This window comes from Pan troglodytes, chromosome 22 (genome assembly GCF_028858775.2).
Source record: "Pan troglodytes isolate AG18354 chromosome 22, NHGRI_mPanTro3-v2.0_pri, whole genome shotgun sequence".
NCBI lineage: Eukaryota > Metazoa > Chordata > Mammalia > Primates > Hominidae > Pan > Pan troglodytes.
In genome coordinates this window covers 14242423-14266920 of record NC_072420.2, presented here as the reverse complement: position 1 = coordinate 14266920, position 24498 = coordinate 14242423, and the positions used below count along the sequence as shown (strand labels likewise).

The 24498-nt window shown below is 38.4% G+C and overlaps 1 non-coding gene and 1 pseudogene across 1 annotated transcript; both read right to left on the bottom strand.

Annotated features, from left to right (window-relative positions):
- Window positions 1–3769: 3769 nt before the first annotated feature.
- Window positions 3770–17681, bottom strand: LOC749566 (putative ankyrin repeat domain-containing protein 30B-like; annotated as a pseudogene).
- On the bottom strand, window positions 8136–8242 carry LOC129138356 (U6 spliceosomal RNA). Its single transcript, XR_008541592.1, has one exon. It is a non-coding gene; the product is annotated as a U6 spliceosomal RNA (small nuclear RNA).
- Window positions 17682–24498: the final 6817 nt, after the last annotated feature.

Sequence of the window (24498 nt, the reverse complement as noted above, 5' to 3'; positions counted from 1 at the left end):
GGGGTGGGTAGTTTGGACTATTTGGTTAATAGCCCTAAGGTCCTGTACCAGCCGATATGACCCATCTAATTTCTTGGCTGGCAATATTGGGCTGTTATAAGGGGACATAGAGGGCCCAAGAAGCCCATCTTTAATAAGACCTTCAATTATAGGTTTCAACCGTATCCTGCCCTCTAGGGGAATGGGGTATTGTTTCCTCCTTACTACTTCCCTGGGGTTTTTTACCTTGATGTGCTTGGAGGGACTCAGAGTTTCCCTCAGTTTCCTTCTTTGGATAAGACATTAGAATTAATATATTTTTCATCTGCAGTGGTGAGTAGCTTTAATAAGGTGAGGAATCCTCTTGGGCTGAGTTGCAGGCCTATGCCTAACTTCAACATTAAATCCCTGTCTAGTAAATTAGTCCCTGCTTTAGGGATTAACAAAAACTGAATATGAGCTGATTGAGCCTGGTATCTGACTTCTGTGTTTTCTAAAATTTTTGCTTTAAATCCTTCTCCCTTTACCCCACAAACCAAAAGTTCCTCTGAAGAGCAGGCAATATTAGATGAGGGGGAAACAAACAGAGGATCGAGCCACTCCTGAATTGACTAAAAAGGTTATAAACTCATGCTTAGGTCCCACTTCTAGACTTATCAAGGGCTCCTGGTGGGACTCAAGATAAAAGAGACAGATATGTCTCTTTTATCCCCTGACACCATTATTCTTCCTCAAAAGCCATGAGTGGAAGGGCTTCTTTTTCCTTTTCTAATTTGGGACATTCTCTCTTGAAGTGGCCTGTTCTTCCACATTTTTAGTGCCTACCTTGCCCTTCCCCACTCTCAGTTCTGGGATTCTTTGATTTTACTCCCCTATACTATTTAGATGGCCTGGTAGACGAGAGCCTTGATCCTCCCAATGGAGGCTTGGGTCCTTTAAAGGAGGGTTTGGAACCTTTATAGTTTCTGGCCCACTGGAAGCTTTGTTTAGGGGTACATGGGTTTGGAGCCATCTGCTGGAAGGTGAATAACATAAGTTTTGTCTTTTGTTTTTGCTTTTCTTCGTCTCTCTTCACAGATACTTTTTGAGTCTCTCTGAGGTTCACTAGAGGTCACTTCACTTGAGGTTCACTTCTCATTGAAGTTCAGTTGAAGTCAGTTTTCCCAATCTTCTAATTTTTGTAACTTTTTTGAAATATCTGGACAACGTTGGCCAGGCGCAGTGGCTCATGCCTGTAATCCCAGCACTTTGAGAGGCCGAGGTGGGTGGATCACGAGGTGAGGAGATTGAGACCATCCTGGTTAACACGGAGAAACCCCGTCTCTACTAAAAATACAAAAAATTTGCTGGGCGTGGTGGTGGGCACCTGTAGTTCCAGCTACTCGGGAGGCTAAGGCAGGAGAATGGAGTGAACCTGGGAGGCGGAGCTTGCAGTGAATCAAGATCGCACCATTGCACTCCAGCCTGTGTGACAGAGAGAGACTCCATCTCAAAAAAATAAAAAGAGACATCTGGACAACTTTTAGTGACAAAAATGGAGATTTAACATTCCCTGTCCCAGGGGATTTTCCAAATTTAGGCCTGCATATTTTCTCATTTGCTCCTTTAGTCTGTCTAAGAATTTCATAGTCCACTCATCTCTCTCCTGTTGCATATCAAATGCTTTGGAGAGATTTTGAGTTTGGGGTACTGATTCCCTAGTTTCTTTCATTATCATTTCCCTTATGTCTTGCATGTTTTCTTGGTGAGCTGCGTTATTATTATCCCACCGGGGATCTTGGGCAGGGAATTTTTGGTCCGTGGTAGGAACGTTTTGACAAGGAGTGTGTTCATATTCCCAAATTGCCATAGCAGCCCTACGGATCAGATCATGCTTCTTTCCTCCTCCGAAAAGAGGATGCCTAGGATGGACATAAACTCGACCAAAGTGTATAACTGAGGTCCCAAGAATTGATCAGCCTCATCTGCCACCTCATAAGGGTCGTCTAACAATGGCTTAATTTCCTTTTTCAAACTTCAGACTTCTGAACTGGTCAAGGGAGCATTCACAAATACAATGGCTCCTCCTCCTTGTGGCATGTCTTTTAAGGGGAAGAGAGTTGGGGCTGACTCTTTAGGTGTGGAGGGAAAAGAGAAGTTCTGAACGTCCTTTTTACATTGCTGTACCTCATGCTGGAGTCCCTTTAGGGAGAGGTATTTAAGCTGACAGGGGACAGGCTCATGGGATGATAACTCCCAAGAATTAGAGTTGTAAGGAGGAGTAACAGCTTGAGCAGGAGAAGGATCTGGGGTGGGATATGGGGTGGCAGCAGCTGCCCAAGGGGAAGGGTCAGAGGCACTGAGCAGGGCAAAATGGTACAGGGGATCCCATGTGCTGGCTTTAGGTGTGGGAGTCAGCTCATCTGACTTTTCAATTTGAGATACTGGATCGGGTTCTTCCCTAGTTGTCTTTACGGGAATAAAGACAGGTCCCTGTCTCCAACAAAGAGCATAGTCTAGTTCTTGAGAAACCAGATTTTTATCATTAACATATTGAATTAGAAGTTGACATATTACATTCTCAATCGACCCAAACTTTGGCCAGAAGATTGAGTGTTTGAAAATGGGACCTTGGGTCCAAATGAAACAGCAATATTTTATCCTCTAATGCTTTTTCTTATGTTTAGTCCTCTCATTATCCTTCCAATATTTTAACATGAGACCCAGGGGACTATCAGGGGCATGTCTTTGTTACTATCCTCTTCTTTTTTGCTCCCTATCTTACTTGGGGCTTTTCCCATATTAGGTCCTGGTTAGGCTCAATCCCGCATGCTAGAGATTTCTTCCCTATCCTTTATCCCCACCTGCTGGAGGCTCCTCGCACCCTTCTTTCACTTCATCCACTCTGGCTGCTTCCCTCCCAGGAATTTTAGGTCCCTCTTAGCATTGGCATCATGGTATAAACCCCACAGCAAGATCTGCCCTGAGCCCTATGAGGATACAGTGAATTCCTCTTCAAAGGTTTTTTATTCAAATAAAAAACCACAGATAGGACCCACTCACTCCTCACAGCAATAATGCTTAGTATCATCCACACAAACAGCACCACAAGCAGTAGTGCTTGTGATCATTCACACACACTTTCAACCTCCAGAATATCCCGACCACCAAGGAAATACTTTGTCACCCCTGCGACATTTCTTACCTTGGTCTGTGCACAGTTACCTGGTCGCCACGGTATGTGAAGATCCTTTCCCCAAAGTTGCTGGCCTGTTTCTTTCCACGTTGCTGAGAGCCCAGGTTTATTAATCGCACCAGTTGAGTCTTGATTCCTTACCTTTATGGCCACTGCAATGAGGCAGCAGGGTGTGCCTCCTCAAGGGAGAGGACTGGACCCTCCCCCAGAGGAGAATGGGAATGCTGGGTGGGCCCTCAAATTTGTGGAAAATAATTTTTGGTGCCACAAAGAACCGTCAGCACTCCAGCAACAAGTTTTTACAGCAAGGCAAATTTACTTCTATGGAAGAGTGGTCTTGCAGATGGAGCAAAGGCAAGATCACATTGGACAAGGGAAGGGAAAGTGTTCTTATTTCTAACGCAGCTAGTCCCTACTGTTGTGTCTTTTCCCTATTGGATAGGGTTGGACTGCACACTCTAAGCCAATTCAGATTGGCTATTTCAAAGAGGGCAGGGGTATGAGCTGGAGTGGCAGGGTGAGTAGTTTCAGCGGGAAAGACAGTTACAGAGCAGATGTCTAAGGATGACTAAGGACAGAGCAGGTTACTAAGAATGACTAAAGACAAAGCAGGTGTTAGAGGCTAGAAGGGGGTTGTTTAATGAAACTAGGGGCAAGGAGGCATAACGAACGAGGAAGTTAAACTTTAAAACGGAGAACAAAGAACAGAGAAGCTGAACATACTGATATATTTGTTCTTTGATGAGGAACTCAGAACTCATTGTACTTAATCTTCCCCCTCTTGAATTTTAAAGGATGTTTACAGGCTAAAATCTTTGAAGAAGAATTCACTGTATCCTATTCGTCAGGTATTCTTTCCACCAAGCTTTCAGCCGTGTCAGGTGTTCTTTCCGCCAAGGGTGCAGCCTCATCAGGTGTTCCTTCACATGTTCCTTCTGCCAAACACACAGTCTGGTTAAATTTTCCTTCTGCTAAATATCATCCTTCTGACTCTTTACCTGGAAAACTTCTACTCATTCAGCTTGCTTTCCTTAAATACTACCAAACTTTTGTTTTCTCCTTTTTTTTTTTTTTTTTTTGAGACAAGAGCCTCACTCTGTTGCCCAGGATGGAGTGCAGTGGCACGATCTCAGCAGCTCACTGCAACCTCCGCCTCCTGGGTTCATGAAATTCTCCTACCTCAGCCTCCCATGTAGCTGGTATTACATATGCATGCCACCCAGGCCCAGCTAATTTTTTGTATTTAGTAGAGATGGGATTTCACCATGTTAGTCAGGGTGGTCCCAAACTCCTGTGCTCAAGCAATCCGCCCGCTTTGGCCTTCCAAAGTGCTAAGATTACAGGAGTGAGTCACCGCTCCTGGACACTACCAAACTTTTTAAAGCTTTAATTCTTCACGTTGGATATAAAATGTCTGACACATACTGAATATGGTAATGACATAATAAGTGATAATTATAAGCTCCCAAAGGGGTTCTGGCACAGAGTAAGCACTAAATAAAGTAGTAAATAATAAAAAAGATGATAATAACAAGAAAAATGCTTAGTACTTTAATAAAGTAGTAAATAATAAAAAATGACAATGATAATAACAAGAAAGATGCTTAGTACCTTAAAGATACCTGACAGTTATTTGTTAAGTGGACAAGTGGATAAACAAATAGAAAACATAGTTAGGAAATTCTGTTGGAAAAATGAAGAAATTCAATAGAGAGAGCTCTATTGTATTATGAGCACCTTAAAGACCCAGACTATGTGTATTCCATGTTGGTCTCCTGCAACTTGCAAAATCTAACTTATAGAAGTCCTTTGATAAATATGTAATAAATTAAAGATGTGTTCATACAGTTCATATTGTACAATGTATTGTGTCATATTTAGGTATCACAGTAGCACTTTTGTTATTGTGAAAATTTTTTCCACTTTTATTATAATTCGTTGAGCCTAGAGTTGAGCTAGTTGTATATTTATAATGATAATATTTTGGCTAGTAGGAACAGAGTAACTTGTTGTAACAAAATTACTATTAACACACTAATTATCCAGCAGATAGAACAACACATCTTGTTCTAATGAAGTAAATATATCTTATTTGGTTTCAACTTAGAGGGAATGAAGTTGATAATAGTGAGACCTTGTTGGTACAAGACTATGTAACATAACCTGTGCTTCTCAACAAAGAATTGCTTTTCTGACTTCTGCACTCAGTAGGTATCTTTGAAAAATAATCTCCTATTGGTACTGATGCACCCTTGCTAAGTTATGTTAATTCTTATTGACATTCATTTATGGTGCAAGAAAAGTATTATTGAGTTCCAAATTCTAAAGATAGTTACTTTTTTAGTGACGCAAGTCACTATGCCACACAGTTGATCTTTGAATAAGGGTTCTAACTCTAGGAGCCCACTAATAGACAGATTTTTCTTTTCCTTTGCCACTGCAAGATACTAAGACAAATCTCGCCTCTGCCTCCTCCTTATCAGCCTACTCAACATAAAGGCAATGAGAATGAAGTCCTTTATGTATAATAATTCACTTCCATCTAATAAATAGTGAATATATTTCTTCCTCTTTATAACAGTTTCTTTTCTCCAGCTCACTTTATTCTAAGAATACAGTATATAGTACATATAAAATAGAAACTATGGGTTAATTGACTGCTTATGCTTTCACCTTTTTTCAGGCTCCAGGTCAACAGTAGAAAGTTGTAGAGTTTTGGAAGAGTCAAAAGAAACAGATTTTCCTATAAAGCAGATTTTCAGCTGCATGGGGGGATCAGCACCCTCACTCTCATGTTGCTCAATACTCAACTGTAATTAATTCTAATTTTCTAAATGCAAATCATTTATTGTAAAAATTAAATAAAGCCCAGAAGTTCAAGACCAGCCTGGGCAACATAAGGAGACCATGTCTCTACAATAAAGAAACAAACAAATAAACATTTTATATGTTTATGTTTAATAAACAAATAAATTATTTATTTGTTTATTTAACAAATAAACATTTTATATGTTTGTTTATGTTTAATAAACAAATATTTGTTTATTTAACAGTTTATTTAATTGTGTTCCTTTATAGGTTATAATATTCAAATGTTGCAGTTTTCTGTTATTAATTCCTACTTTTCATTATTAGAAGTTCTATTATTTGTGGCTTGTAATTCAAGGCACCTAAGCTATTTTATAATTTGTAATAAAATTTATTTATAAATATATTAATTCATTAAATTGGATAAGCTGATAATCCCCATTACTGAGCTCATCAATCACACCAAGGATTATACATTTTATAACAAGCATAAATTTTTATGACAGTTGAGGAAACATACAATAGATAAGCTTAAAAATTGTTTTACTTATTTATACAAAAGTATTATATAGGATATTAGGGACCACAATTAAACAAATATTTTTTCAGATAATATTTTTGAGATTATAAACTACCTACAACTAAATTCTTAATGAATTCTGAATTATAAACTAAAAAATTAAATCAAAGCTTTGTATATAAAAAAACACTTACATATAGGTCTATATGTAAACATATGCTACTTACACATTGCTTTTCTAATAGCTCTTTTGTGATTAACACTCCTATAATCTTATGGTAGCACCACCAAGAGTAGTTTACTATCAGAGGTCTTACCTGGATTACTATTTCGAGAATTTTTAGATATCTTTTGTTTATATTCCAAAAGTTGTTGATGAATGCCATGTATAAAAATGAAATAAATAAAATCACTATTTTAACATTGATATAAAAAACATTTACCAAATTTATTACATTCTTAGAGTATTTCAGACAATATTAGAGCTAACATCAGAACATTACTTTTTCCATAGACTTAAGTTTGTAAGCTCTATGAACTTTTTAAGCTTCTAATTAAAGAAGAAAGTAAGATAAAACACTCATGGAGTGAGGGCAGTATAACTCAGTAAATTAACTAAAGTTAGCTTGACATATGGAAAATGTCCTTAACTCGGAATAAGTCCTAGCACGGCTACCAACAGGTATTTTTTCTTGAACAAGTTGCTTCTCTTAGAGTCAATGTCTTCTAAAAATGAGGATTTTAGGGCCTTATTTCACTAGGTTATTATAAAGATTTAACAAGATAACATTTTTAAAATGCTTAAAATAAAAAATGAAGCAAAAAAATTATTTGTTCTTGAGCCTTATTGCTGAAACAATTTTAAATTCCCAATAAAACCCAATATATTGGCCTGGTGCAGTGGCTCATGCTTGTGAGGCAAGCACTTTTGGATGCTGAGACAGGAGGATTGCTTAAATCCAGAAGTTCAAGACCAGCCTGGGCAACATAGGGAGACCATGTGTCAACAAAAATTAAATTACAAAAAAAACAAAAACAAAAAAAATGTTTTTCTTCATAGGTTATAATATTCAAATATTGCAATTTTCTGTTATTAATTCCTACTTTTGGATATTAGATGTTCTATTCTTTGTGGCTTGTAATTCAGAGCATCTAAGCTATTTTATATTTTGTAATGAAATTTATTTATAAATAGATTAAATCATTAAATCAGATAACCTAATTATACTCTATTACCGAGCTCATCAGTCACACCAAGGGTAGAAAACTAATAGATGTCAGCATGTGGCTTGGACTACTACTACTCTTTATCTACCTCCTTAAACTCTGAACCAACAAATCTTTGTTAGAATGATGCTTAGTCACTATGTTCATTTCCAGCTGCTGTGGAAGACAAAACCCTACCTTTATTTTTTGTAAGTTCCACAAAGAAGATGCAAGTTGGTATTTTCTCATTTCTGAGATCCCTACTAACAAAATATTGCACACAAGATCCTATGTGTTACCACATCTCATTTCATAGATCACCTTACGTAAATAATTTTTTGTATGAAAATCACAATTGCAATACTGGGTGTCACCCATTTTGCTTTGACTCACACCATTTCCTTGGAGCTAGTTAGAAAGTAATAAAGTGTCCTTTTGGGGACTGCAAGAAATATGCAACACCTTACAGATTTCTATGTCATCCTTGTGCGGGGACCATGCTGATCTTCTCAACGTTGTCTTAATTTTACTATATGTACCACTGAAGCCAGCACAAATCCTTACTTTTATACGTGAAGACTGATCAGTGATGGATGAGGCTTAGCTCTGTTAAATCTAACCAACTTACTTGAGATTTAGTGAAGTCTATTGAATGCCTTCATGGTGATGCAGCATTTGAAAATATTTTAGAAACTCGAGGTGGAGATGTAAGTAGCATGGGAGATTTTTACTTTTAGGAAAAAAGAATCACTTGAGGGGACAACCACAAGTTGGAACCCACTACAACTTGGGAAAGATGACATGGGATTTTATAGAATAAGATGAGACCTTCCACTACCTACAAAATGGTGCTACACAGGATATAAAGGGCCAGGGATATAGATCTGGTAACAAAGACAAAATGGATCTCCAATTTCTTCCTGTAACATTATTTCAACCTGACTTACAGTTTCAGACTACCACGACTAATATTGGCTAGAGAAAATAGAAAAAAGCCACTCAAAGGATAACTTACCATGAAGGTCTAGGCCATGTCCAGGCTAAGATGTGGGTTTCATATCAGGTTTTGAGTGTGAGGAGAAGGGTCAATTTGCTCACTATGTGTGTGGCTAAAGCTAAAAGTTCTAGCTGCCAGAGTGGGGTGCTGGTACTTTGGAAACAATGGCTGAGAATATGTACGTGAACTTTAAAAACATGTCATAACTTGGAAGTCTATACCATGAAGACTGAGGAATCTGTGTTAGTAAGGGCATCCTGGTCACAAAGGTCAATCATTACCAGACTGCAGGAGCAGTTTCAATGGCAACGATGCAGCAACAGAATCAATGGAAACAGCAAAATGAAGAGAATGGCCATTTCCCACCCCCCAATCCTTCTGACTTGTACAAAAGGAATGTCTTCCTTGGACTTAGGTTCAGATTCCTTTAAAAAATTCAAGAATGAAGGTATGGAAGACAGCCCCCTGGGGACACTATCAGGTTTTCTGCTTAAAGTGGACATTTTGAGACCCAAATAACTAATTAGAAAAACCAAAATTGTGACATTATATTTATCCCATGCATAGGGGTTATACTTCAAATCAAGTAGACAACATTAGCGTCCCTAAAGCCCTAAAATAAAGAATCCTGGAGCCATTAATCTTTCTAACTAGTCTAGCTTTTTGCCTAGTTTCTGGCTGATGAAGTGAACTAACTCACTGTCACTCAAAAACTACCTGAAACAAACTATAAAATCTCACCTAGCCTTTAAATGTAAACACTTAGAGATTAAATCCACAAGCAACAGCATAAAGTTCTGCAATCATTCCACATGTAGCTTCAGCACAGATGTCAACATTTTGCTGAAGAACCATGCCAACTATCTCTGATGATCCATGACATATGGCAAGCATGAGGGCTGTGCTAAAATAACAGAGATAACTTCATTATTAGGAACGAACCAATTTAATATGTGCCTGTCAGTATAGAATTAACCATTTACATGTATTAACAAATGTTAAGTATCTTGAGTGCTCAAGTGTTTATCCTTGTAAATCATGGCGAAGGCTAAAAGGAAGGGGTGAAAAGACTCATGTCTCACTGGGATATGGCATAGTAGAATTGGCTAACATAAAGTCCACTGAGGGGCAAGAAAATATGTTCTGTTCACTAATCTAAAATAGGCAAAGTTTTAAGTGAAGAATTATCTATTTCCTCCTTAGTCTGATATAATATTTTGTACTTCAAAATTAGCTAGAAGTTGGACAAGTGAGAGCAATCTGAAGACTTAAAACAATATTAGGAATAATATTGTCCTGAGTACCTGGGACTACAGGCTTGTGCCACCATGGTTGGCTAATTTTTATATTTTTCATTGAGATGGGGTTTTACCATGTTGGCTAGGCTGGTCTCAAACTCCTGGACTCAGGTGATCTACCCACTTGGCCTCCCAAAGTGCTGGGATAACAGACAACAGCTACCATGCCCAGCAAATATTGCATTTTTTAAAAGTGTATGAAAAACAGAAGTTAGAAAAATACTATAAAGGTGTTAATCATTCAATATTGAATTATAAAGTAAATTAAAAATTCATACTTCTTAAAACTAATACGGAACCTCTTTAGCTAATAGAAGATAATGCAACCAAAAACATCAGATTACAAATAAGAATCAGTCAATATAATAAAAGAAGAAAATCCTACTGTATACTGTTCTTTGTGTTGACCAGTCCAAATAATTGCTTTTCTTCCTAACTGATAATTTGTGTTGGTATTTTTCTGTATAATCTAATAATTTTAAGTAAATGTTATTAATTTAATATTTCTGACTTGAGTGTTATTACTCTAGCACACTACTCAAGTGTTTTTTAATAAAAAAACTACTATACCATTTAAACTTATCAACTGCATTTGCATTTGCATTTTTTGTCAGTAAAAATTCCACAATTTGCTCACTTCTTTTCCTTATGGCCAATAAAAGTGGTGTGTGGCCAGCCTGTAAAACAGCAAAAACAATTTATAATTCATGAAATTACATATTTCTCAGCTGAATTGAATACCTTATATAATATCCTATGAACTTAAACAATGGAAAGTAAATCAATAGCAATCCCTTCTTTCTCACTTTTCTGTGCTTTCCCATGCACTGCACCTTCTCTTGTAAACATTCAGCCTCTGCATCACCACATTAACTCTGGTTATCTCCAAAAATCATTACATTGTAATGATTTTATTGTTTCCCATGTAAACCAAGAGCTTCTTGAGGGCAGGGGCTGTATCTTTTACCTCTATATCCTTAAACCCTAAGACATAGTAGTAAATACTTTATTTTTTACTAAATTAGTAATCTAAATTATTACCTCTAGAACAGTGTTTCTTCAACTTTATTCCAAAGAATAATTACCTTACCAGAAGCACTGTACCCCGACAGATTCCACCATTATCTATGTTCAAGAAATGTTATAAAACTGTGAATTAAATGTTCATTATTCAAGAAATGAATTGAACTTTACCTAATCCTTATTTGACAGTATATTTTTGTGGCAAACATTAACATTTGACAAATTAGAATTTCAGGGATGCAGTTTTGGAAGCTTCCCCCCAAAAATGGAGGTTTCCTCTGGGTGATACAAACTCACTTGATTATCTTCTATCAATGATCCCAAGATTCCAAATGCCAATGTCAGGCACTCCTGCTCTAAATGGGTCACTAAGAAAGTGGCTCTAAATTAAAAGAGATTGGCTTCAAATAAACTTTGATTGCTTATTCTTAAATGGTCCATGGGGTTTATCCTATTACCAGACAATAGGATTTTATCTCAGCTATTAGAAATTCAGTATAAAAGGCCAGGCAAAGTGGTTCATGCCTGTAATCCCAGCACTTTGAGAGGCCAAGGTGGGCAGATCACAAGGTCAGGAGATCGAGACCATCGTGGTCAACATGGTGAAACCCCATCTCTGCTAAAAATACAAAAAATTTAGCTGGGCGTGGTGGCACATGCCTGCCTCCCAGCTACTCAGGAGGCTGAGGCAGGAGAATAGCTTGAACCAGGGAGGTAAAGATTGCAGTGAGCCGAGATCACACCACTGCACTCCAGCCTGGTGACAGAGCAAGGCTCTGTCTCAAAAAAAAAAAAAAAAAAAAGAAAAAGAAAAAAAGAAAAGAAATTTAGTATAAAAGTTTATTCTCTATTATAATGATACTCCTAGGATCCTAATGCATATCTACTTCTTAAAATGCAATAATCCATTTTTATTCTGGTTTCTATTGTAACTGATACTATTTTTTGGCAAAATATCAGAAGTATGAATAAAATGGCTTATTAATGAAAGTTCTAACTCATGTATGTGGCTTAGCAAAATAGAAGCCACTAAATCACTTGAATTTTAAGGGATAATTCTGTGGAGAAAGATATAATATTTTTTTCTGCAATATGCATAACCTATTCAAATATAACCATGATTAATCTAAAAAGGCTTAAAGGCCTTCTAATAGAAGATGATTATTTATGGTTTATATGAAGAAAAATCATCATTTAAAAAATATTCTAAATTCTAGAAGACAACCCCATTATTAATGAATTAATGTAAAATATAAACTATATATTATAAACACCTATAAACTGTCTTCAATAACTTGAAATCTTTACCAAAATGTACTATGAGAGAGGAATTGATAACTGAAATATTTACAGAGGCAAAATAGGTAAGTTGAATAAGTGATGTAACTAGGTGGGCACAGTAGCAAACTGGAAACATATGCTTTATGTAAAACTAGAATGTCTTCATAGTTTCCAAACAGTCATACGGGCTCAAGAGACACAAGATTCAATCCTTTAAGAGGAAATCCAGATTTCTGCATGTCTCCTAAATTTTACATGTTGACTCAATTTATGCAGGCAAATTTTACTTTCTTGTAGTTTTACACTAACTGGAAAGAAAAAAAAAACTTGGGTGGGAAAGAATATTTGAAAATGTTTTACCTTTAACAAATTTAAATATTTATCATAATGCACAGAAAAACCATACTAATAGTTCTTGTAAAAATATTAATATTTAAAGCAAAATCCTAGACAATTAAGTTTTGTCAAACTATTTTCATAGAAAAATAGGAATGTTTGAGCTTCCAAATATAAAACAATTTACATATGTTAATGTTAAAACAAATGGATTTCAAATATTTTGAAAATAACATTGGTTAATGTCTACCTTGTTCTTCACTTCAATGTCTGCACCACAGGACAGCAATTTTGCCACCACTGACAAATTCTCACTGTTAACAGCATAATGGACAGCTGTGTTGCCATACACATCTACAATATTTGGATCAGCACCAGAATCTATGAGAATATTTGCACAAGCCTCCCTCTGGCATTGCAGAGCCTGTCAGTATTAAAGCAAGAAGTAAATTATAAATTATAGGAAATATAAATAAATATTCCACAGGTTTCACAAACTAGTTATATTTCAATGAGATAAATTCATTTTTATTCTATGTATTTAAACCAAATCCATCTCCTGCTGAAAGAACTGGCTACCATTTACCTTCGTCAGAGTTGTCCTGTTTTCACCATCAAGGACGTCAAGCTGGCACTTTCTATCTACCAGAAGTGTTACTACTTCTGCATGGCCATTGGCACAGGCCCAGTGTAGAGCAGTCCTACAAGAGTGAGATGCCTTTTAAGGAAAGTTTAGTCCACTGTCTCAAAACATAGAATGATTTATGTAATTGTCAACATTAAATACCATGCTCTTTCTCTGCCTTCAAAACAAATATTTAATATTCTCCTGAAGAAACTACAACATTCATTCACTGTTATTACTCACTACATTAATGAAAGAGTGGCCTATTTGAATAGAAAGAGCTTGGCCTTTGGATTCAGTTCAACTTGGGCTTGAATATTACTTTAAAGTCTTTCACCTTCTAGCTATCACTTAACCTTTCTGTGCCTCAATTTTCTCATCAATAAAGTGAAGATGAATACAGCAGTTATCTCACAGGACATCACTGTGATGCCTCATGAGAATCTGTGCAATGTATTTCGAAGAATTCCTAGCACATGTAACAGCTCAGTAATTGATAGATATTGTAATTATTTCTACTACTTAACAAAGAAAACATTTTAAGTAAAATGGTACAATTATGCCTACTTTGTGGTATGTTTTAAAGGTTAGAGATAAAACTATTTTAATAATTCTAAGATACTCTATTTCTCATATTTTAACATCTCTGACATTGAAATGCCACTTATAAGTCATTATTTGTTACAAGTATATTTTGCAGAAATTTAAATGATCTTTTATTGTTACATAAATAAGGAGGCATCACACCATTCACCGTGCCTTCCATGAAGTGTAATATGGTATATACAACAGGCTGATGGCAGTCCTAGTCATAGGATTAACACTTAAAGAAATTTTAGCTTTAAGAGTGCTATACAAAAGGAGAGTTGAAATAAAAACAAACTGTTAAAACAAAGTACTTCTTTAATATTTTTAAAACTTCAAGCCAAAGAAAACTTGGGATTCAAGTAGGTATGGCTCATTTTATTCCATGTTTAGATTTACAGAATGTATGTAAATTCATATTTAAGTTTATAGAATGCATGCAAATTAGGTATTTCCAGTGATTAATATTACTATTTAAAGCTGTTATAAATTTCCAAAATCGTGGTTGGTAGTTATCTTTTACTAGTTTCTTACTTCAGAAGTGTTTTTATTTTAAAGATGAGAGGAAAAGCTTCAATTGAGATTCATTCCTAGTACTCCAACTTTAAATCTCTCACTTTGCTAAGGCTGAGCAGGTAAATGTGAAATTTTTAAGGATGAAAGGATCTTGAGAGTTAATGTATCTTCTACATAATAGGCATTCAGCTTACATGTGATAAATTGATTAAAAGGATAAATACAGTTGAGAAGTTCAATACCTTAAAAAAACTGCTATAAATAAAGCATTTATATTTTCTATTTTATTTTCTTAATAATAAAACTACACTAATTAATCTATAATTATTGACATATATGTAAGAAATCTATATATAATAAAAATATGTGCCTAATAAGATGTATATGTAAATCAACAAGCACAGGTAAAAAGATTGTCTTTTGAAGATGCTAAAAGTTCACAGAATATACTAATCCACAAAAAATAATAATTAAAATACAGAAAGTGAGAAATTATTTTTATTGGTGCAAAATTATATTCCTGCTCTTCCCAAAAATTATTTCATTAATAATAAACTTTTTCTAATAGCATTGTACATGCTCAATGTGGAAATCAAAGATAATAAAAAGGAAAAACATTTTATATTAAAACAAATGCCCTCAAATAACAAACTTTATCATATTTCATACACAACTTCAGATAACGCAAGACTGTAGTCTGTGTGTATGTATAATCAAACTGAACTTTACCCTCACTGGATACACCAAAATACATTTTCAAATGTCACCTAGTTCTCTACATATTTCTACCTTCAGTGGTCACATATTACCCCATGCTGTAAATTCACTGAAATATATTTATAAAAGTCATTATATGGATTCTTCTTAATAATATGGTACTTACCACCAAATTGTCTATTTGAAAAGTTATCTGCAACTTAAACTTTAAACAGCAGTATAAATATCACTGCTCTTTATCCTCACAAACTTTGTAGATAGAAAGCAGTATTTGATTCCTCTTTTAACTTAAATGCCTTCTGTAACCAGGAACACTAAATATTGTTTTCTGTGTGCATAGGTCACTTACAGATCTTAAGAAAATACTTTCCAAATTTTAAATTAGAAGCAAAGTACTATTTTTAGATCTGCAATTTAGATCTCTAATTTAAATTGCTCAATTTTAAATTAGAGGGTTTTTTGTTGATTTAAGTGAATTATCTATAAAATGATGATTTAAAAATCTAATATGTATACACACATGCACATACATGTGTAGTAAATATTTTACAAGTATGCTGCCTTTTATTTTTCTCATTACAGTTTAATTTTGTTTTGCTTAATTATCCTTCAGACTGCTTGCTTCTGAGCTTCTTAGAAAGGTGTTGTCAACACAAAAATGTACCTCTGTAAATAGGCATTTATGTTTTCTTCTGGTGCTTTTATCATTTTGTATATTAAAAAATTAATCTATATTCCGTCAGAAATTTACTTTGTGGCATAAAAATCTAGTTTTCTCCAAAAAGCAGGCATTTCACTTATGAAACTAATTCTTTCCCTACTAGTATAAAGTGTGAGCATTATCAAATTCTGAATTCTTAGATATTTGAGTGTTTCTGGATTTTCTACTGTGTTGTATTCATTTACCTGTCTTTTCAGCTGTTATCAAATAATTTGTGATTTATTTATTTATTTTTGAGACAGAGTCTCACTGTCGCCCAGGCTGGAGTGCAGTGATGGGATCTCAGCTCACTGCAACCTCCGCCTCCCAGTTTCAAGCGACTCTCCCTCCTTAGCCTCCCGAGCAGATGGGCTTACAGGCTCCCGACATCGTGCCTGGCTAATTTTTGTATTTTTGTAGAGTTGGGGTTTCACTATATTGGCCAGGCTAGTCTTAAACTCCTGACCTCAGGTGATCCACCTGCCTCGGCCACCCAAAGTGCTGGGACTACAGGCATGAGCCACCACGTCTGGCCCTTTTTTTTTTCAAATTTTATTCATTTATTTATTATTATTATTTTGAGACGGAGTCTCGCTCTGTCACCCAGGCTGGAGTGTAGTGGTGCGATCTCGGCTCACTCCAAGCTCTGCCTTCCAGGTTCACACCATTTCTCCTGACTCAGCCTCCCAAGTAGCTGGGACTACAGGCGCCCACCACCACGCCCGGCTAATTTTTTGTATTTTTAGTAGAGACCGTGTTAGCCAGGATGGTCTCGATCTCCTGACCTCGTGATCCACCCACCTCGGCCTCCCAAAGTGCTGGGATTACAGGCATGATCCACTGCGCCTGGCCATGGCCCATTTTGTGCAAATTAATAGCACATTTTGAAATCTAGAAGGGCAAGACTTTTCTACTCCGTTACAAAATTTGTTAAATGTCATCACAATAGTAAAAGACAGCGTGTGTAATTTTAAAAATGTTAAAACGTTGATAACTTTATTTGGTTTATGTAAAAGTGATAAAGAACTTGCATCTTCAGAAAAATGAGTCTTCTTAAATTCGAAAACATAAACCATCTTCCCACCTCAAAGTTACCTTCTAAGGTCCCTCAGCAAAGAATGTATTTACATAGACATTCATTGATATTGAAATGGATACTGGACTTTATCCAAAAAATTTTTAGCCAAGAAGTTAATATATTATGGGAATTATTTCATTATGCACCATTTCATAATGTATCTAACATTATCTTTTAAAACCTGTACATTAAAAGTAAAACCCTGTATGTACTTAATTTTGTAAGTTAAATCACTTTAAAATTCTCTACACAGTGCTCTGTGAGAGGAAGTGGGAGTGAAGGAGAAAGCAGCTAACTAAAGTTTGGGGTTGATTTTAAGGTGGCCTGGGCCCTCCGCCCTGCAGGGCGCCCCCATCCAAGGCCTGGCGGGCCTTACCGGGAAGAAGATCAAGACCTCGGGGGCCAGGACGGCCGCCCTGCTGCCCGCCACTCCTCCACCTGCTCCCCTCGTCCCCAGGACCCCCAGCCCCCACTCTGAAGGGGCGATCCTCCCACAGCCTCCTCCTCCTCCTGCAGCCCCGGCTCAGGCAGGGCCTGGTACCTCTTCTTCGCATCTCTTATGTTCAGGTCCATTGTCGTCTTCTTCATCATCCTCTCCAGCTTCCAGGCTTGGCCCGGGAGGCAGCTTTGTGGATCTTCCTGAGATCCCCATGGTGAATCACGTCAGAGTCGTTGTTGGTGTAGACCAGCTGACTGAAGGGGCTTGGGCGCACTGGGCCCGTCTGGCCCTTGACAGCGGCGGCACAGAGCCTCTTCATGGCTGCAGCCACCTGCTAGAGAGAGCCCGTGCCTCCCGCTGCTCGCCCTTCCCCAGTCCCCGCCGCTCGCCCTTCCCCAGTCCCCGCCGCTCGCCCTCGCCCTTCTTCAGTCCCTGCACCCGCCCTGACACGACTAGAAATCTCAGTCGGCCAAGCTTTTGGGCACTTCAGCCTCTCCCGGGAGAAAATGGCTGCGCAAAACCGTCAGGCAGCTGAGCAGAACCGTTAGGCAGCTGAGCAGAACCGTTAGGCAGCTGAGCAGAACCGTTAGGCAGCTGAGCAGAACCGTTAGGCAGCTGAGCAGAACCGTTAGGCAGCTGAGCAGAACCGTTAGGCAACAGCGCATGCGCAACTCAGCAGACCTGGGAGACACGCGAGGCAGGAAACCGCCCTGGCTGCGCTTCGCCCAGCACGGCGTGCAGGTGGCACCTGCCACTGAGGCGCTATCGGGCTGGCGGGGCTCCTTGCAGAGGAACGTGGGGGGCTCCCTGCCACATGGCCTGCTTGACAGAGCCGCCCCGGCCCCTCCTCAACCTGAGATCCAGGAGCTGGGCCCTGGCGCTGGGCATCGTGCAGCCTCCAGGGTGGCGCTGAGCGTCGGTTCCCGGCCTTCTGCAGCCAGGGACCCAACCCCTGACTTAGGCGCCCTGGAGGCTTCTGGCCCAAGTATCCGCGTGGCTGGTGGCGCTGGCAGGGTCAGGGTTGCAGCCTCTCCTGCCACGTGCCATGTTCAGGTGGCAGCTGCAGCTGAGCCCATGGTAGAGGCTACAGGGCTGGGCCCAGGCCGCTGAGCATCGCCGAGTACATCGCCCTTCCACCCGGGGCTCTGATCTTCCTCGGCTCGCGCCGGCAGCGCAGGCTTGCGACCACTGGGCCCTGTACAGCTGTGGCGACGAGGCTTTGCGGCAGGTTCCCACGATCCTGCAACTGAGGTCCCACTGCCTGACTTAGGCGCAGTGGCGGTGTCCGACCCTGGGGTTCGCCTGCTGGTGGCGCGGACAGGTTCTGGGGTTGCCACCGCTGCTGCCACCTTCCAATGCCAGCTGCAGCTGAGCCCACGGTAGAGGCTGCAGGGCTGGGCCCGACGGCCTGAGGGTAGCCGTGTGGCACACGCCCTCCCACTCTAGGCCCTGCTCTTCCTTGGCTCGCGCCCTGAGTGCTGGTTTGCAGGCTCTGGGCACTGTGCACTCGCCAGGATGTGGCTGAGCAGCAGGTTCAGCGCCGCCTGGGCCCAGAGGGGAAGAGGGGAGTTTGGGGTTGCTTGGCCATATTTGCCTGTGTGCCAAGTGCAGGTAGCGGCAACAGTTCTGACAGGCACGGATGGCGGGTCCCGTTTAGAGGGCTTCAAGGTTCCTGAGAGCGCCCGCTGCCAGGCCTCAGGATCCCTTCCTCGTTGACCAGCATCTGGAGTATGGCAGTGGCGCTGGGTCATCTGCAGCCATCCTGGATGGGACTGAGCTGCAGTTCTCACCCTTGGACTGAGAGGGAAACTCGGCTGAGTGGAGCAGATGGAGAAACAGTTAAATTGAACTTATCTATAAAGACTTCCAGGCTGGGTGCAGGACCTCATGCCTGTACTTACAGCCCTTTGGGAGACCGAGATAGGAGGATCACTTGATCCCAGGAGTTTGAGACCACCTTAGACAACACAGGGAAACTTTATCTCTATAAAAATAAAACCAATCAGCTAGGCATGGTGGTGCATGCCTGTGGCCCCAGCTACTTGGGAGATTGATTGTGGCAGGATCACTTGGGCCTGGGAGTTCGTGGGTACAGTAAACTGATTGTGCCACAAACAAGGAATGAGAGGTCCTGTTGCTCCCCATCCTTGACAGCATTTGACCTTTTCAGTCTTCTGGATTTTGGTTATTGTTTGATTGTTTGTGCCGCTGCACTCCAAGCCTGGGCAACAGAGACTCTCTCTCAAAATAAATAAATAAAAGACTTCTAGTCACTATATCTTATCTATGTCGAATTGTTTACACATCTAGCTTGAAGAGTTAAAACCCACAGCGCCCTCTGATTATGTGATAGGGACCATGTGATTAAAGTGGGTGACCATGTTCTTGCCTCCAGGGGGCCCAAGTCAAGGGATGGGTCCCCAGCTGCAGGAGGGTGGGAATGGATGCTCAGCACCATCCCGGAGGCTACACAATGCCCAGCCCCAGGGCCCAACTCCTGGATCCCGGATCATGAACAAAAACCCAAGAATTGAAGACTTGAGTGTTAGATATGCTCATTTCTGCTGGGATATCATTGGTTCTAGACCGTCTTAGTTTACAGAGCAAAGAAATAAATGTGTGTATACTAAGCTGTGTATACACATAACTATAAATATTTCTAAATGTAATGTGTATAAGTGTTAGTTCATACTGATGTCTATGACTCAATTCTTTTATCACATGATCATTCTGGCCTTCTCCCCTTGCTTACATGTAACCTCCCACTTTAATAGTGAGAAACCAGGCTCCTGTCATTTGTCATCCATTTGCTTAACTGTCTAGTTCCAATATACATTTATTCTCTATCAATATCAGAATCGCTATCCCATTTCCTGTAGGAAACAGCTATACCAACCAGATCACATGAGTTGTTTGCAGTTTCTCTTCCTTTCAGTCTTCATGCATTTTCTTTGTTTTTCTTTTTCTTTTTCTTTTTTAAGATGGAGTTTTGCTCTTCTTGCCCAGGCTGAGGCTGGAGTGCAGTGGCGTGACCTCGGCTCACTGCAACCTCTACTTCCCAGGTTCAAGCGATTTTCCTGCCTCAGCCTCCTGAGTAGCTGGGATTACAGGCACCCGCCATCACGCCCAGCTAATTTTTGTCTTTTTAGTAGAGATGGGGTTTCACCAATTTGGCCAGGCTGGTCTCAAACTCCCAGCCTCAGGTGATCCACCCACCTTGGCCTCCCAAAGTGCTGGGATTACAGGTGTGAGCCACCACAGAAGGCCCATCCATTTTCTAAGATGCTTATGTCAGCACGTTTTTCCCACTCCCTAGAGTGAAGTGGCTTTATACATTTGTAGTACTTTAGATTTTCTATCACATTCTGCATTCCATCCCAGGATCCCCAGAACACCTACTTTGTTGTTGTTGTTTTTTTAAAATTTGCATATATTAAGTGACACTCTTTGTGCTGTGAGATTCTTTGTTTTTTAACAAATGCAGGCCGGGTGCAGTGGCTCACGCCTGTAATCCCAGCACTTTGGGAGGCTGAGGTGGGCAGATCAGAAGGTCAGGAGATGGAGACCATCCTGGCTACACGGTGAAACCCCGTCTCTACTAAAAATACAAAAACAAAATTAGCCGGGCCTGGTGGCAGGCACCTGTAGTCCCAGCTACTCGGGAGGCTGAGGCGTGAGAATGGCGTGAATCCGGGTTGCAGAGCTTGCAGTGAGCCGAGATCGTGCCACTGCACTCCAGCCTGGCCGACAGAGCAGACTCCGTCTCAAAAAAAAAAAAAAAAAAAGAACGCAAATGCATACTATTGTGATTCCACAGTTGTGGTAACATGCAGAATACTTTGACTGGTCCAAATAATGCCCACGTTCTTCACCTATTAAACCTCCTCACTGAATCTTTTGCCAGATCATTTACTTTTTTTAGGAAGTAATATTCCCTTATATGACGTATCACAGTTTTTATTTTTTTTTCCATTCATCAATTATGAGACCTCTTGGTTTCTTCCAGTTTCGGGAATTATAAACAAAGCTGCTATATATATATTCATGCGTCAGTTTTAGTGTGGACTTAGTTTTCAAATAAGGTGGATAAACACCTAAAAACACATTTGCAGCCAGGCACGGTGGCTCACACCTGTAATCCTAGCACTTTGGGAGGCTGAGGCGGTCGCATTGCCTGAGCTCAGGAGTTGGACAACAGCCTGGGCCACATGGTAAAATTTCCCACATCAACAGGTTATACTGTCTCTAGTAAAATACAAAAAAAAAAAAAAAAAAAAAAAAAAAAAAAAAAAAAAAAAATTAGCCGGGCATGGTGGTAGGTGCCTGTAGTCCCAGCTACTCTGGAGGCGAGGCAGGAGAATTGTTTGAACCCAGGAGGTGGAGGTTGCAGTATCATTCTATTGCACCACTGCACTCCAGCCTGGGTGACAGAGCAAGACTCTATCTCAAAACAAACAACAAAAAAAACACAATTGCTATATTATATGTAAGACTTTTTTTTTTCCATATAGTATAGCAACTATGGGCATAAGAAATTGCCCATCTGTCTTCCAAAGTGGTGGTTTCATTTTGCAAGTGGTGAAAGAAAAAAAAACAAAAAACAAAATTCTTCTTGCTCCTGGTTTTTGGGAAAAAGCATCCCATTTCTCATCATTAAGTATGATAGTTTTAGGGGTTTTGTAGATGTTCTTTGTCAAGTTATGAAAATTCACCTCAATTCCTAGTTTTCTGAGAGTTTCTCAAATTATAGATGGGTGATAGATTTTGCCATAAGCTTTTTCTACATCACTTGATACAGTCACATGATTTTTCTTCCTTAACTTGTTGATTTAGGAAATTCTGCAGATAATTTTCTAATATTGAATCAGTCTTGCATACTGTCTTACCTAAAATAAATACATAGTTAGATTCAGTTGTCTAGTATTTTGTGAAGGATTATTGAATCTTTGTTCATGAGAGATATTGATATATTGATTTTATTTAATTTTATGTCTATTGGATATGGTAAGAGGGTAATATTTACCTCATAGAATGAATTAGGAATTGTTCTCTCTAATTCCATTTTCTTGAAAAGTCTGTGGAAAATTGGTATAATTTCTCCATTAAATGCTTGATAGAATTCACCACTAAAGCCATTTGGGCCTGGAACCATTGGAGGGGTGGGCGGGTTATTAACTATTTATTCAATTCTTTTTATAGATATAAGAGTACTCATGTTATCTATTTTTTCTTTTGTGAGTATTGGCATATTGTGTCTTTCAAGTTATTTGTCCATTTTATATAGGTTATTGAACTTGTGAGTATAGAGTTTTTAATATAGTAAATATATCATCCTTTTAATGTCCACAAAATCAGTAGTCATAACCCATACCCCTGTTTCACTTCCAATATTTGTAAGTTGTGCATTCTCTCTTTTTTTCTTTATTAGTTTGTCTAAATGTTAGCAAGCTTATAGATCTTTTCAAAGAAACAGCTTTCTGTTTCATTGATTTTCTCTATTGTTTTCCTGTTTTCTATTTTACTGATATCTGCTAAACTTTATATATTTTTTCCCTTGTTATTTACTTTGGATTTTCTTTTTCTAGTTTCTTAAGGCAGAAGCTTAGGTTATTGATTTTATCTCTTTTTTCATAATAATATGCATTTAATGCTATAAATTTAGGTACTAGTTCTACTGTATCTCATATATTTTAATAAGTTGTGATTTCATTTTCATTTAATTCCAAATATTTTAATTACTGTTTAGTCTTCTTTTGGGATGCATTTAGATGTTTTGTTAAGTCTTCAAATATTTGAAAAATTTTTCAATTCTTCTTGCTATTTATTTCTACTTTAATTTTTATTGTGGTCTGAGTGTGTACTTTGTATGAACTTTATTCTTTGAAAAATTTTAAGACATTTATGGCCCATAATGCAGTGTGTCTTGTACAAACTAGAGAAGAATGTGTATTCTACTTTTGTTGAAGTAGAATATAAACATTAATTATATTCATTTATTTTTTTTAAATTTTATTTTATTTTATTTTATTTTATTTTATTTTATTTTATTTTATTTTATTTTTTTTAATTTTATTTTGAGATAGAGCCTCACTCTGTCACCCAGGCTGGAATGCAGTGGTAGTCTTGGCACACTGCAACCTCCACATCTCAGGTTAAAGTGATCCTCCCACCTCAGCCCAGAGTAGCTGGGATTACAGATGTGTGCCACAACACCAGGCTAACTTTTGTATTTTTAATAGAGACGGTGTTTCATCATGTTGGTCGGGCTAGCCTCAGGTGGTCCACCCACCTTGGCATCCCAAAGTGCTGGAATTACTGGCAGGAGCCACTGTGCCTGGCCTGCCTTCTCTTATTTTAATTGAGCATCTTCTATGATTGCATTTTTGTCTCAGCTCTTGGTGTATCTCATCACCTCATGAGATGTGATCTCATCACTTCTTTTAAAAATTTGCAGTGGTTTTCTTAGGATTGATTATATGCATTTTAAGTCTATCTTTAAATTAATTAGAATTGATTATATACATTTTATGTCTATCTTCAAATAAAATTGTTACTTCACACGTAGTGTAGGTATCCCATAAAAATACTACCAGATTGTACCTCCTGTACCTTATGACATTGCTATTGTTAATTTCATCTGTCCACATTCTATAATTACCCATTTTTGTGACTAAACAGTTATCTTATGGATCAATAAGAATAAAAAAAGTTTTTAACTTTAATTTATTCTTTTTCATTTATTACTTCTTTATTGTGTATCTGAATTTCTCACTTGCATCATTTTCTCTCCACTTGAAGAACTTCCTTTAGTATTTCTTGCAAGACAGGTCAGCTGATGATGTATCACTAAAATTTTGTTTTTCTGAGAAAGTTTTCTATTTGCTTTCTTTGTTAAAGGAAATTTCAATATATAGAATTGCTTTATCCCCCTAAAGTCATATGTTGTTGAATATATTTTCAAATACTTATTTGCCATTTTTATATTTCCTTTGGTGACTTATCCATTTATATTGTTTCCCCATTTTTAACTGAATTGTTTGCTTTCTTGTGAAATTTGAAGGGTTTCTTGTGTATTTTGAATAATAGCCTTTATTACAGATTAGTGGATAAAGAAAATGTGGCATATACATACAATGGAATATTATTCATCCTTACAAAAGAAAGAAATCCTAAAATTTGTGATAGCATTGATGGACTGAGAGAACATAATGCTAA